Below are 16,695 nucleotides of genomic sequence, written 5' to 3'. Positions count from 1 at the left end.
CCAGCTGAAGTGCTGCCTGAGCTGTCCAAAGCAAATTTAAGATTTCAGCTCTACCATAAATGAAAAAAAAAAAAGGGCTTTTGAAGACACAGGTAAGTGTTCAGTTTTGTGTTTTCATTCATTGTTAGTTCTTCTACTGAGAATTTCTGATTGTTGTTGCTAAATGCCATATGTTCACAGTATGTATTTCTAACACTCTGCTTTCCTTGGATGTATATTTATGGGCATTTGTTCCCATGTTACTTTTAGACACCAGGACAGCTTATAACTTCTGTAATGTCAAGGTGTGCCATCTATCCTCCTCTAAGACATAGAGAAAATGTCCTGAGTTTGAAAATCTGCTTTTCTAGCTCAATGCTTGGAGAAGAAAAGCAAAGAAAAAGAAAACAAAATACTGTTTCAGCTCTGGAGGTTTCTGGTACAAATCAAAGTGGAAAATGGAGACAATTCACAACATAACAATTTTTAAATGAATCCATTTGAAATATCTCAATATACCATAAGAAATGTGAGCCCATGAATGCTTCCAGTGAACCCTGCTGAGTGGTGCCAAGGAAGATGTCCCAGCATGTGGAAGCAGTAGCAGTATGGCAATGCACATGGACTGATTTCCTTTGCTGCTTGGAGTAAATACTGCTGCATTTCCATTTGACCACTGCTCCTCATACCTGAATCAACCCATTTAGTAGCAGGTATGACATATCCCAAGGCAGCAGTTTACATGCTACTAAATATGAGGGCTGATGGAAGACATTGCATGCAAGGAGTGAATTACTTTGGTGCTGTTAACCTATATAGCTGGTCTACTATCACTTCCAAACATTTGGTGTGATGGATTTGGTGTGAACTATGTATGTGTAACATACTGAGCTTCTACATTTTCCTGTGAAGTAAAGTAAAACTTCACTGATCAGCCTGTGTCCATGGAGTTTCCCTTTTTTCTCACAGTTAATTGATGAATAACTCCCAGTTTGCATCTTCTGTCCATGTGTTTTTTGGTTTTGACTTCACTCTACCGTCTTACCTATTTTTTTTGTTTGTTTGCTTTTTTATTTCAAAATTGAACTTTTTCTGGTACTCAGCTCATTTGGAAGATGGAGAAGGGGGTCTGTAACACCAATTCAAAAATGAAAACATTGTGATCCTCAAAGGAAGGATTTCTCCTGTGTTTGGGAGCTGTAAGCTGCAGGAGCTCACCCACATGCTCCTTTTCCCATAAAAACAAAAGATGAACTTCCTGTGGACAGGGAAATCTCCTTGACCTTCTCAGATTTCACAAGGCTGGAGTCAGTTCAGTGTCCACAGAGGGCAGCAAGGCGAAGGGTTCCTTCCTTTTCCCACATAAGTGCTGTTTTGTGGGACCTGAGAAAAGGCACAAAAGTGACCTTTAAATCCCATACATATTCACCAGACCAGCTTCTCACTGAGTAACTTCAGTGCTACCCAGCATTAGCATCCATCAGGTTCAGTGGCAGCTCAGAGATATACCATCCCCAGGCAGAACTTCCATTGATCCTCCACCCTCAGATCCAAAACCAGTGGACTGTATTCTCAGATAGTTAAGCCAATATAGCTCAGTTATTTTATAACAATTTAAACATACTGTGATCCTGGCCCATTTTTGAAGCTTTATGCCCTAATCACTTGTGTAAGCAGTGTCAGAATTTGGTCCTAGGAACAAATAATATCTTTTGAAAATAGATTCCTGGAAGATGAGGTAGAAATATTTGATGCTGGTAAACCTTGCAAAAGGATTTAAGTTAGCTAAGCTGATTGGAAGGAAAACCAGTTAAAATCCTGATAGTAACATTAGTGCATAAAACAGAGCACTCCTAAAATAAAATTAATATAGGTCAGAAGTTTTCAAATTAATACTTTCATTCACTCTGTCTGCTGGAATAGATTTTGCGGAATCACTCATCATTTTAATGTCCTTAATTCATCCCATTTAAGAAGCAAATATTACATAAATTATTATCAAAGTTTTCTTGTACTACTTATCTTATTTTTTAACAACTTAAGAACTATTACCAAACGTATACACCACACATATTAAAATGTGCAGAGACCACAGAACATTTAGATTAAAAATGAGATAATCCACCTGCCTCTTTCACTGCACAACAGCTGCACAGATTTAAAAGGGTTCAATTAAACTTTATTCTGTGCATAGATAATTGATCCAATGTGGAGAATGATGTCACTGGTAGGTTAAAAAATATATTTTACCTTTTAAAATAAATTGCTCCATTAGAAAAACTGGAAATATAAACCTGACACATAAATCATTCTGGAAACTTTGTTTTATAGAGCAACAAAAAGAAGGAAAATGAAATAAAAGTGCAGCAGATGCAACATGCAGATGCCCATTATTTCATTTCCTCTCCAAAAAGGGCAATAGAAATCTAAATGAGACATTGCTGTTGCTCTGCTTCCATATGGGAAGTCCAATTAGTCTTTGGTATTTCACTGTATTTATCTTTTCTGACAGTTTCCATTTTCTTTAAGGTTTTGTCTCCCTACCCTCCACAGCAGTGAAACGTCACAATTTTCCTGTTTTAATTACTAATTTTAGATGGCACCAAACTTCTGTAAGATGTTTTTCCAATAAATAGGGAGGAATCAGTCTGTAAAGAACTGTCCTACCCACCATCTGCCTGGGGCACTCTAACGGTTCCTCTGGGATCTGCAGGTGGACCAGAAGGACATACTCAGGCCCATGATCCAGGCTACCGAAGATAAAAGCACAGCTTCTTGCCAAGTTTTTATCTCTTTGTATTTATGGTAGTAGACTATAAATTGCATTACTTAAGTTCTTGATACAATATAGTGTGATTTCTGACACTGCAAATGGCAGTCACTAATCTGTTCCATGCACCTCATGTCAAGATGATACAAACATTGTTAGAGAGCAAGAAGGACAAAAGATAATAATCATGTCTTCACTGAGGTAGTAATGTAGTTCCCATCCTTAAAACATTTCAGTAGCTATTCAGTGTTGGCATTGAAATAAAAAATTCAATCTAAGATCGTCAAAGTGATTTGCTTTGACAGGGGCTTCTATAGAGAGAAACTGAGGAAAAGGCGATTTAACCTGTACACATCATCAGTAATGGATTTCTCTGTTGCAAAGGGAACTTTAAACAAATTTATTTTCCCTCAGTATCACCTAGCATGTAATATGCTCATCAATGTGATGAAGCTACCTTCTCCCTGTTTGGTTCAGAACCCTGTATCCTTCTGACTGTGTGAAGGCTGACCTGGAGATACAGGTATTGAATGCACTTACAACACCTGAGGAACTTTCCAGTGAAGCCAGGTGTCCACAGCCCACTCTCCTGCCGCAGGTAGGATATTCTGCAGTGCTACTAGTGTGTCCTAAGTGATGGGTACTTTGGACCTGGTTCCTAGTGTCACTTGTCCAATACACAGGATGGTTCAAAGAGATAGACCCAGCTTCAGAGGCATAGTGATTTCAAACTGGGTTCCTCTTTTTGAAACACCTGGTATATCTCAGACAATTAAGGTTGGAAACAATTTTTATCAAACTGGACTAACCACTGGATCATGATACTCTTTAACTGTTAACAGTATGTTATGATAACATAGGTATGTATCTGCTGTTCCTGTAAAGCTTACTATTGGTCTGAACCTAAACAATAAAAACAGTTCTTAGAAAAGTACTACTAAAACAGGGTATTTCCCTTATCTGTGTACAGCTGTGTGCATGTCAGACCAGTTTCTGGCAAGTGAAATAGGGTAAACAGTAACATCAACTGCATGCCTACACCATGTGCAGATGTGAAGATACATATAGAGTAAATCACATTCTACAGATTAAAGCAAACCTCACTGAGATTCCTTGTCTTATCTATGATTTTGGATTGTAGCTTCACAAAACTTAGTGTAATCCAAGTTCCTATAGATATATTTCAGACAGACAGATATACACACATATTAATATACATACACATAATAAGTCCATTATTCTTGACTGTGAGGGCTTATGACTATTGACACTGTCAATTTTTATCTCATTACTCATCACTGCGTACTCTGAGTGCTAATAGTATATTTCCATGGAGTTTGTGTGTGCTGCAATGTACATTCTGACATAGCTAGTGTCAGTCACTAATCTACCTCATTCAGTTCGTGTCAAGATGATACATCACAATGCTCAACAACTGTCATTCCTGCTTTAAATAGATCTACATTTTTCTCAACTTTACAATTAAATATGCATATACATATATATATAAGTTTCTTCACTTCCACATCAAGGTCATGCTTTAACAAGATGACCACAAAAGTAATCCTAAATATTTTTTGGAACAATTATAGTAGTAGGTGTGGGGTTTTTGTATTGGTTTGGTTTCTCACAAACTGCTTTAGAAAGCTAAAAGCAAACAATGAAAAAATCCAGACGTTTATATTCGTTTATATGTCCAGATTTTTTTCCTCAAACACAAAAATCAAATTTTCTCTCACTGAATTGTGATGCTTGAATTCTAACTGGGACTGGTTTATAACATTTCCAAATTGATGCTTAAAAAGATCAGTCTATAAGTGCTTACAAATATCACAAGTTAACTAGAGTGTTTTAACTAACTAATGTCACTATGGTTTTGAGTATAATTTTAAAGGAAAACCTAAGCTTGTTGTCATTCAATCTTATCTCTTTGCTGGACTTAGTCCTTGGTGTCATTATTTCTGTGCTTAAGTTCATGTTATTCCCTACAGACAGTCCGAACTATGTTTATACTTTCTTCTGCTTCACAATTATTACTATATTTATGTCTTAGAACTCCTGAACTCTTCTACCTTTACCTAGGTTTATTTTTGCATTTGACTCTTCTGTGCTTTAATATACTTCTTTCTCTTGCCCTGGTCTGGACAGCAGTGTTGTTTGGGCATTTGGGTGCATGTTGTTGTTTTAGTCAATGTAAATATAAGGCTCTGCTGTTGTACCTGGGCTTCTACAGTGAGACTTTGGAGGCTGAGAACTCCTCTGAAAGCCAGTACCAGGGGTTGTGTTCATGGTAGGGACCCCAAGGACAGTACTTGTGCCTCACTCCCTGCTCATCAGCTCAGCTCTGGAACTGGCTCATGTTTGCATCAACAGGGAACAAGGTCTGTCACAGGGTCTGCTGGGCTCTCCTTTGCACTGACAGGTGCTGAGGATCATTGGAAAGGGAAAAACTATTGAGGAGGTTAGCAAGAATAGATAAGGTACTGAACCTATAAAAGTGGTATAACATGGATGCTATACACGTATAAATTTCTGGTGAACCTCAGTTCCTAGCCAAACTATCTGCATAAAAATATTATCCAAAAATGTATACTGAGGTTTCTTATCCTTTACAATTCTAAAAGGTAAGTTGCTGTAATACTGAAAGCCTGGAAAAATATGTATTTTAACAATTTTTTAAACTCTGCAAATGCGATAAAATATCTTAATCTCTTTTTTATCTCTCTTTTTTTTTTTTTCCTCCCCTTTTTAATTTTTCCCATTCACATTCAGCTGGGGTTTAGTTGTCAGCAGGACTGGAACCTTGAATGTTTTAAAGGAATGAGATTTTGAAATAGAGAAGCTATAAATAATGGACAATTTAGTGCTGTAGCTGCACAATATAACTACTATGTCTCATTTTTAACAGCAAAAGAAGTTGCATTGATCTGGACACAAACAGACTTAAGCACATGAAAATCTGTGGTGCACATGAAATGGATATGGTTGAATCTATTCCAATTATTTCATTGATTATGTGCATTTTTTCTCCAATGTATGAACTTACACATGTATGAGAACTTCAAAGAAATACAATCAGTGCCTAGCAGGATTTTCAAAATAATCTAACCTTTGAAAATCCCGTTGGGAGCCTATCCACATTTTTAAATACCTAAACATCTTTTAAAACTTGGTCCTCTGCAACCATAAATTTGTCCATGTATAAGAATGTGCAACATGGTGTTTGAATCTTACTCCAAATTTGTGGGGCTTTCTGACATTACATGCTTAATAAAAGAAACATAAAGCAAAAAGGGAAGACCAGCTTTGTTTCATGCTGATTTATAGAAGAACTTGTTAAGACATGTATGTTATCTGTGCAAAGTAAGCATAAAAAAGTAACATGTTGATCTTTATTTTTGTTGCATATAAGAAAAAACATAGTGATAAGAAAGAGCATCATTGATTTAATCCATTGATCTTAGTTGTAAATATCTATTTACAATGGACTAAGCAATATCACAAATGGAGTTTTAGGGAGAGCAGTAGTTCTGTTGTAGTTATCATAAGAAATCCCAAATAAGTTTGTTTATATGAATGGAATTTCTTAAATCCATCAGATCATTAAAAATAGCCTGGTTTTATGCAGTGCAACTGAGAGCAGGATTTAACCCATAAAGCTAATTTAACTTTATGGATGAGCATACACACAAAAATAATAATCAGGAAATCAAGAAGTCATATTTCCCATAGCAAACATAACTCATCTAGATTGCAGAGACGTGGTTTATATGAATGATTAAAATGCAGCAGTAATAGGAAATACTACCTATGTACATGGAGGTCAAATTTTAATTCCTGTGGGAACTGTAACTTTGAATTTTCTGACGTACGTATTTAAATTTTCAGACATAATGCTGATTTTCATGTTGAACATAATTTAGTTTTTGGAATCACACATACCATCCCCATAGTACTCAGTTCACCTCTCAGAAAAGTATGCTTTTGAAGTAACAGTGTTTAATATGATAGGTCTGGCATAGCTCTGATTAATTGAGCTGCTGCCTAGGAGTTATACACGCACCACTTGCTACCTAAAAATCCAGTCTGCTTTTAGTTAGGACTAGATCATCACTACTCATTCCTCTCGTGAGCAAACAAACCTAATGACAGTGTTATGGATTCAGGAAAGGTTTCAGATGCAAACGTGGTAGACTGCACAGCTAAGATATACATATATCCTTTATTTAGGATGACAAAAAACTTAAACATATCTTTCAGTACTGTCTCATACAAACACAGTACATCACTAGCCTGGACGCCAAGTCAGTTAAAGCTATTATTTAGTACCATAATAAGTAGCAATTTAAACACAAGGTAAAATCATTACATTGTCTTGTTTACTACTGATGTAATGTCAAGCTGACGTGTAATGCTCCAAAAAAGGCAGGCTATGATTTGTTATCATTAAACTGTCAGTTCTGTCATGTGTTAGGCGTAGATTCATACTATACTTCTTTCAGCATATCACTTTATTTTCTATCAGTCAAAAACCAAAGCGTTTTAATTGTGTCTTTGCTATTTTTCTATTAACTGTTTCGTGCATTTTTTCTCTGGCCTTTTAATTGCAGTTTAATAGTGGTCATTAACACATTAAGGGGTGTTAGAAGAACATTTGAAGTCCTCTTGACTTCTACCAAAGTTGACACTTCAATGCTAGAGTAATTTCAGCTATTCATTTATTTAATAGTGACCTATGCAAATGTGGAACCATGTCATTTTACAAATTGACTGTAATAATTAACTAGAAAGGCAGAGTAAAATGAAACAGGTTATAATTAGAATAAAACTGCTACAGTATTACGTCAGCTAGAATAAAATAATCTCAAATGATTAAATTGGTTTCAATTATTAAGAATCAGTTTAATGTACCCACTGTTCTGATTTTTTACATTTCTCTTTTTTGTGTGCATTAGATGTCACCTCATACAATTTATGCATTTTATTCATCTTGGTAAAACAGGCATTACAAAAGTTTAATTAAGTAGCAAAAGACTTCATATTATTCTGGTGAATTCTAAATTAGTTGAAGAAAGAAATGATAGTGCATAGCACATACCATTCATACACATTTCAATTAGGTGCATCTATTGTTAGCTAATATTTCTCTACTCCGGTGTATAGATAGAGGAATATGTAGGTATGTACACAGAAATAATGGTACTGGCTCCCACAGTGTCTTTTTAACTCACATGAAAAATATAATTTTCAGCTAGGTTGTTTAGATCTTTATCTTCAGGGAACTCCTGTCACAGTTAGTGATAAATATGGAACTGTAAAATTATATTTTCCTTAAAATTTTTACCTTGTTTATTCAGTTGTTCATTTGTCAGATTGTGTATATGTACACAAATATACAGATGTGTATATATATGCAAACTTGTAGATGCACACAAGTCTATGTGAGATAGACTTATTTGATAATGGGCATCATATACAAAGTCATACATTGAAGATGAAAACAAAACATTATTTTAATCCCACTTTTTGACATAGTGGTACACTTGCAAGTCCTTTCTCTTTGGCTGTACTTGCTGTCTGCTTGCCATTTGTAAACTCAGCTTTGAGCACGCTGCAAATTTATGCTGTATAAATGGGCAGTGGTGTGGCCAGCTTCTGCTTTAAAGCTATTATATTTAACATGACTAGAGTTTCTCCTTTCTACTTATGCAGTTTAAAATTATTGTTTATTAAAATTAGACATTTTTTTAAATTTGAGCAAATCCTACTGTATTGCTTTCTGAACTGGTCAAGTATACTACCTTCAAGAATTATGCTTTCAATATTTAACATTTTAGTTCAATTTATATAAACTTGTTTTTTTTCCACATGATGTTTCTAGAAAGGAAAATAAACTCAACAAATATTAAAAAAAAAAAAGAGTTAATGGTGTATCAACAGCCAACAGATGTTAGCTCCCATACTTTTTGCACCTTCTCCTGCCAACGTAAGCAGATCCCTTGGGAACCAGAAAATTTATTGAAGAGTAGTTCATGCAAAAGGTAGGAGAAAAACTGTTTCCGGTGATAGAAATGCGTGGATATAATGCAAGTGTGGCCATGGTATTGCAGTGTCTTAACCAAAGAGAAACAATTAGTTTGTCAGTGTTTGAGCTCCATGTTTATCCCCACATAAAATCACCAGTGAAGTTCTAGTAATGCATGAAGTGCATGCATTTGCCAGTGTAAACAATCCAGAAGTGTGAATAAATTGTTATAATTTTGGTGTGACAGAAACATAGCCTGTACTCCTTGTAAAAATCCAGTCCTGCCTCAATGCTATCTTCATCTGCTGTGATTTCTGTGTGGATCTTTCAGAAAATCCTGTGCTGTGGTGAGGCTATAACCTCTGATGCTAAGATTTGTAACTATATATCAGATAGTAGGATCATTGGCTAAAGTTACTATTTTAAGATATATTTCTCTTTGCTCCTCTGATGTATTGAATTCCAGCAGGGGTAGTTATATCAGTAACTGAGTGCTTGAGTACTGTATTCATTATGGTTTTGACAGGACTTTTACAGTCTCCCTTAAGCGGTGGTAAACAGTGTTACGTGAAACATGTCAGTGATTTCTGAAGCACTTTCTCTGCAAGCATCTCTATCAGTAGAAATGCAGTGACGGATTTCTTTGGAAAACATTTTAATGTGCAAAAAAATTGGTGATCATGAGATCCTACAATCAGCAAAACAGTTTTGGGAAGAAAGAAATGTTACTGGTAAGCTTGCTGTTGGTTTCAGCATAACAAATTTGAAGGAACAAAACACTGTTAGCAACCTACTTCTCCCACAAATTTGGTTGTGAAATCAGTTGTGCTCCACAGCACCTCAAGATCAAGTCCTGAAGCTCCAGGCAGCTGGCCTCTCTCACAGCTTCCCAGGAAGGAGCTCTGGGAACCTGAGAACATTTTACCACAGGCAACCAAAAAAGCTTTTGAAAGTCTCAGAGACTTTAGCCTCTGCACTTTTCATGAGGCTATGCGCTAACACAAGGGAGTGAGTTTTCCAGCTTGTGAAGGAGCTTTCTGACATATCTGTCACACCCTTACCTTTCTTAGGGGTCCTATGAACTTGCTAAGATCAATTCTACCAATTACAAATGGAACTAGCCTTCTTTATATTGTAATTAATGTTGTGCAGTTGTAATAATGTAATTATTATCAATTATATTTTCCAAATGTAATTACATTTCTTTGCATGGAACAATCAGTAGATTACAATTAACTGTATTTCTTCAAAAAAATAATTAATATGGTAGATTATGACAACTCAGTACAAATAATCCATTCCTCTATGTTCTATAGCTGTTAAATATGGATAATTAACACAAATAGCTATATTATTTGAGACCAATTCCTTTGCAGATCTTTGTGATGCATTTTCTGGAAATTTGCTTTTTAAGAACTTCCTACCACATTTCAGCACACATCAAGCAGCCTAAAGATGGCACATATAGGAATTTGAAAAAATGCGGAAACGATGCAATAATGTATAGTACATAGACCTTTGCAAGAAAACAGTCTAATGAGAATTTGGCACTCTTTACCTAAAGGTATGAGGATGACTTGACTATCATGTGACTCATGTTCAGCAGGGATGTCCAGTGGCTATAGTAGGAAGGTGACAGGCAGAGTGACTGGATGACATTGCTGTCAAGACTATGACAAATAATAAGATACCTTTCAGCCTCTTGTCTAAAAAATACATGCAACCCATGCAACCCTTAACCAAAAAGGAACATGAAGCAGGCCTGTGCTGGTTAGTCAGGGAGGATTCATCTCACTCAACTTCAGTCAACTGAAGATTTGCAATATGGTCTGAACTTAGACGTCTAAGATCCCTTTATAGAATCACAGATTAATTTATGTTGGAAGGGACCTCTGGAGGTCCTCTCCTGCTGCTCAGCATCAGTGGAGAATGAAAGGCACTATCTGTAACACCTAGCTTAGTTTTTAGGCGGATATGGGACTTTGTAATTTAATGATAGGATTTAGTTCAGGCTACCTAGCCTCCTCTAAATTACTTAGTTTTAGTTCAACTCTAGTATTTCTAACATTAAGCCATAACATGGTTTAAAAACAGCCTACCTATCCTATTAGCTACCCTGAAATGTACCTGGTTCCAGATGTGTCACTTCCATGGCAGAAGGAAGAGGAAGTAAAATTAATCACACATGTTGGCTCAATAGATGCATCTCGCAGCATCTATAAGATCTTGGCCAAACAACACCTGCACATGTTGAGTGTAAAGAAACCAAAATTAAGCTCTCTGAGACCAGTTCCTTCCTTTGTTTTCTCTAATTAATTTAAGGGAGAGAAAGCAAGATAAAAATGTAAGATATGAAATCCTCCAGCCAGGAGAAAGAACAAGGATACTGTTAAACAATACAGCTGCTGCAGAACACTCTTCAGAGTGCTGGCAATCTTCAGCTTACTCCAGGTGGGCCCACAACTTCCAACTTTCACCCCAACAGAAGCTGACACCAATTGTGTCCCACAAAGATTTCCTGCTCTTCCTTCTAGAAAAATGCCTTCTCTGGGAAGTAACCACCTTATTAAACAAAACTGAACTCTCTCTTCACAAAAGTCCTTATTTTATTTAGCTACATCAGCAAGAAGGATGTTGAGGAAGAAACACACACAGGAAGTGGTAAAGAGAACAAACTAGAAACCTTTATACCATGATGACTCAGACATCTCTTCCTATACTAGTTGCAACACCTGACTGTCAGAAATTAATCAATCCTTCCTTGCTTTGTCAATTTTTTTCAGAATCTCTAGGGAGATCTTCCAACCTTACCTATCCAGCAGCCGTCATTTTGAATTCTTTGAGCAAGATAACTTCATTGATCCATCATACCTACGTGCCATTTCGTATTTTTTCATACCCTTTCATGGCTAATAATAAAGTCAAAAAATGCCTAAACCTGTTTTCCTTTTTCAAAAAGCTTATTACATCCATCTTTAACAGTCGTAATGTCTTCCTTATAACAGATGTTTAGGAGTCACCAAGTTCAACAGTACTACTTGCTAGACTAAGTGGTGGACTTCTGGAGTTGTGGAGAGTTCCCAGCCAGGCTATAAGCTGAGTTATCTACAGACTGAAGGAAAGTACATGGGGCATGAGACAGCACCATCTGCCCTTTTCTCCATTTTGCTTTAACTTATAGTGAGTTAATATTTGTGCATCTGCAAATTATAATTTGCTATTGAATGAAAACACTCTTATAAACATGACTTGGACTGAAGTGGGTGACCTTGTCCAAGTGGCATGCCTAGATTTATGAGTCATGACACAGCAGCAGCCCACAGCATTTATAAGGATGGAAGAATTTGGTTTTCTCCTGGCAAGCATTATATTGTTGGGGTTTTTTTCATAAGAACTTGTCTGTTACATAAAGCAATTTGTCTTCAGAAACAGCAATAACATCAGCGGTGGGTGGCATCATAGATTGTTCCTCTAGCATAAGTTTGGTTGATGAAGTGAAAAAAGTTGTTTGTAGCTGCAGTACTGATTGTGGCTACTAGCTTTTTCCTTTTGTAATTCCCATTTCTCAGCTTCATACGAGATTGACACTAAGCTTTGTCACTGACAGCTTGCCTATTTCAGTGAGATTCACACAAAGAAAACGTGTGAAAAACTGAAATGAGAAGATTCTGTTTGTAGATTGTTTTAATGCAGGAAAATAAAATATGTGCTGAGTGTGACTGGGTAGAACTTTAGAAACAAGAATCCTATTACGTCTTTCCTTTTTGCTAAAGGCATATTTGACTTTGCTGTCAATAGTTCATGCAACAGTGAAATACAAATAAAATGTGTATCCGAATTGTGAAACTTTGACTAGTGGCTCAAAATATAGGTGCATATTTGGATATTAACATATCTTTCTGGCAATGCACATACATCAGAACTGATTATCACATTGATGGTGAATGATACAAATGATTCAAAATTTAAACTTGTTACCAAATTTTACAGCTTTTTTTATCAGAGGTTAAACCCCAGCTATGGATGTGAATGTCCACAGACTCAGTCTAATATCCAGTATGACTCCAGATGTGCCAATCTCTCTTTATGATCTTCTGTATTTCTATCTTCCAGTCTCCTTGATTCTTTTTCTTGATTTGCACATGGTATTAGTCTGCCATTTAACTTTAATTTTTTAAGCTAACTAGAAAGAAGGGGCTGAACAAATATTGGAAACATTTTCTTTGAGTATCCATTTGAATTAAACAGCCAGGTAACATTTGACCATGTTTGTGACCCTTTCATGTTTGCTTTTCATGAATTTTCAAGTGTTTGATCTCTGTTAGGGAATGGATTAGCAAAAAGCAAATTTGTAATTCAAATGATGGAAACTCCACTAGCACCAATTTAAAATTGTATATTCAGATATTATATTTGAAATTTGAAATTCACATTGATTTGATTAATGAAGTGAGTTGCAGCCAGCTCATGCGCTTCCAAGCAACCAGGCATCAGGTTAGGAAAGCTAAAGCTCTGATAGAATTAAATCCGGCCAGAAACATCAAGGGCAACAAGAAACGCCTCTATACGTACATCAGTGATAAAAGGAAGTCTAGGGAAAATGTGGGCCCTTTCTGGAGGAAGTGGGAGACCTGTTTTGCCAGGATATGGAGAAGGCTGAGGCCCTCAATGACTTTTTTGCCTCAGTCTTCACTGGCAAGTGCTCCAGCCACACCACCCAAGTCACAGAAGGCAAAGGCAGGGACTGGGATAATGAAGAACTGCCCACTGTAGGAGATCAGGTTCAAGATCATCTAAGGAACCTGAAGGTGTGCAAGTCCACGGGACCTCATGAGATGCAGCTGTGGGTCTTGAGGAAACTGGCAGATGAAGCTGCTAAACAACATATTTGAGAAATCATGGCAGTCCAGTGAAGTTCCCACTGACTGGAAAAGTGGAAACATAACCCCCACTTTTAAAAGGGGAAAAAAGAAGACCCAGGGCACTGTAGGCCAGTCAGTCTCACCCGTGTTAGGCAAGATCATGAAGCAGATCGTCCTGGAAGCTACACTAAGGCAGATGGAAAATAAGATGATTGGTGACAGCCAACGTGTCTTTGCAAATGGAAAATCAGGCCAGACATATCTGATGGCCTTCTGTGATGGGGTTACAGTGTGGGTGGATAAGGGAAAAGCAAATGACATAATTTACCTGGACTTGTGGAAAGCATTTGACACCGTCCTGCACAATATCCTTGTCTCTACACCAGAGAGAAAGAGATTAGATGTATGGACCACTTGGTGGATAAGGAATTGGCTGGACAGTTGCACTCAAAGAGTTGCCGTCAACAGCTCAATGTCCAAGTAGAAACCAGTGACAAGTGGTATTCCTCAGGGCTTGGTATCGGGACTGACACTGCTTCACAATATTTGCCAGCAATATGAACAATAGGACTGAGTGCACCCTCAGCAAATTTTCTAGTGACGCCAAGCTCTGTGGTGCAGTTGACAAGCTAGAGAGACAGGATGCCATCCAGAGGGACCTTGAAAGACTTGAGAGGTGGGCCTGTGTGAACCTCATGAAGTTCAACAAGGCCAAGTGCAAGGTCCTGCACATGGGGCAGAGCAATCCCAAACACAAATACAGACTAGGTTGAGAATGAATTAAGAGCAGGCCTGAGGAGAAGGACTTATGGGTGTTGGTTAATAAGAAGCTCAACGTGAGCTGACAATGTGCACTTGCAACCCAGAAAGCCAACCATATCCTGGGTTGCATCAAATTAACATGACTAGGGGGTCATGGGAGGTGATTCTCCCACTTTACTCCACTCTCATGAGATGCCACTTGGAGTACTGCATTCAGCTCTGAAGCCCCAACGTAAGAAGGACATGGACTTATTGGAGTGAGTCCAGAGAAAAGCCAAGCCATGAAAAAAATCTAATCTTGTTTTTTTTAAATCCTGTTTGGATCCTAGTGAGATATAATGCAACCTCCAATTTGTTCTAACTCTTATCAGTTGTGAAAACTGTCACCAACACTGCTACTATGCTGTGGTGGTAAGCAGATCAAACTGAAGGCGCTGGCGCCTGAGAAAAGCAACTCATGTCAGTGAAGAAAGAGATGTCTGACTTCATTATTTGTAACTTTGGGGTGGAGTGTATCAGCAATATATGTATTGATTCCAGTAATTCTTACCTAATTAAAAAATGTACAGTTTCTCAAATTGATCAGGAACATTAAAAAGTGACATTTTAGGACTGAATTATTTATTGCAAATTATTCACTAAGTTCTGATAGCACAGACGGGTAGATGAAACCAGCTGTTCCTTTCATCTTCATTGTCTTGCAAGGATGACTGCCAACTCTGTGTTGTCACTTGACAGAACACAAAGAATGCATCAAAAACATGTTCTCAATGAAATACAAACACTGTAGTCATACTTACTGTGTTCTCTATACATGACTGTTCAACCAGTAAAGCATGCAATACAGATGAAACTCAAAACATTTCTGAAGCTGAGGTCATCTCTAATAACATGATTGTATTTATTTATTTATTTGAAGATTGGGTTTTAATACATCTTCTCTTGCCACCCATTTTGCCTTTGGGGCAATCAGTTAGCTAATAACCATGGGGAAAACGATCTTTCTTACTATGCACAATAACTTCACGTTAAAACTTCAAAGATGTTTAAAATACATTAAGAGAAGTTCTAATTTAGTCTTTTTTCTTTCAACAGTGGCAAATCCCTTCGATCTCTGCGTTCTTCTATAAAATTCACTGTCTAGCCCCTCTTTCTCTCTTGTTTCTCTCTTTTGCCCTCCCCATGAGTGTGTTTGCTAAAGGAACAATGTAGTCAGGAGTAAATTATCTAGGGACAGTGAAAGATGTCAGAAGGAACTTGCCTTCATAAAAGGACTGTTTTCTGTCCCATATACACTCTCTATTTTTCATACTAGTTGCTTTTCCTCAGTCAGAATTTGTCCCTTTTTTCCTTGTTAAAAAGAAACAGTGATGTCCCTGCAGCATTCACTGACATAGTGCTGAGATCAACACATCTGGGCTGCTGTGCAAAGAGAGGATGAAGGGAAGTGGAACATTGTCACGGTTTAACCCCAGTTGGCAGCTAAGCACCATGCAACCGCTCGCTCACTCCCCGCAGTGAGATGGGGGAGAGAATAGAAAAAGTAATAGTGAGAAAACTTGGGGGTTGAGATAAAGAGTTTAACAGGTAAAGCAAAAACCATATATTCAAACCAAGCAAAACAAAATAAGGAATTAATTCACTGTTTCCCATGGCAGGCAGGTGTTCAGCCATCTCCAGGACAGCAGGGCTACATCATGAGTAGCAGTTACTTGGGAAGACAAAACACAGGAAGTACAAACATCCTTCTCTTCCTTCTTCCCCCAGTTTTATATACTTAGCATGATGTGATATGGTATCGGATAGCCCTTTGGTCAGCTGGGGTCAACTGTTCTGGCTGTGTCTCCTCCCAGACTTTTGTGTGCTTCCCGCCTTCTGACTGGCAGGCCAGTGTGAGAAGCTGAAAAGTCCTTAACTGCTTAGCAACAACTAAAACATCGGTGTGTTATCAACATTATTCTCATACTAAATTCAAACCACAACACTATACCAGCTACTATGAAGAAAATTAACTCTATCCTAGACAAAACCAGGACAGACATGGAGGATAGTTTGTCCTGGCCCCTCATTTCAATGGGCAGGAGGATACTCCGGTCAATTACACTATGAGATGTCTTAAACCTATCAGAGAATCTCTCCTGGCCCCAGAAGAACTACTGTAATAATGCAAGGACAATTATTTCATGAATAAGAAAACAAAGGTAAAGATATGATGAGAAGGTGAGGGCCATATGTAAATTTTTCGGAACTACCAGGAGCAGAGAACATAACCTGACCTATGAACACAATTCTGCTCC

This window comes from Patagioenas fasciata, chromosome 1, assembly GCF_037038585.1.
Source record: "Patagioenas fasciata isolate bPatFas1 chromosome 1, bPatFas1.hap1, whole genome shotgun sequence".
NCBI classification, from domain to species: Eukaryota; Metazoa; Chordata; class Aves; order Columbiformes; family Columbidae; genus Patagioenas; species Patagioenas fasciata.
This window is presented reverse-complemented; position numbering follows the sequence as displayed.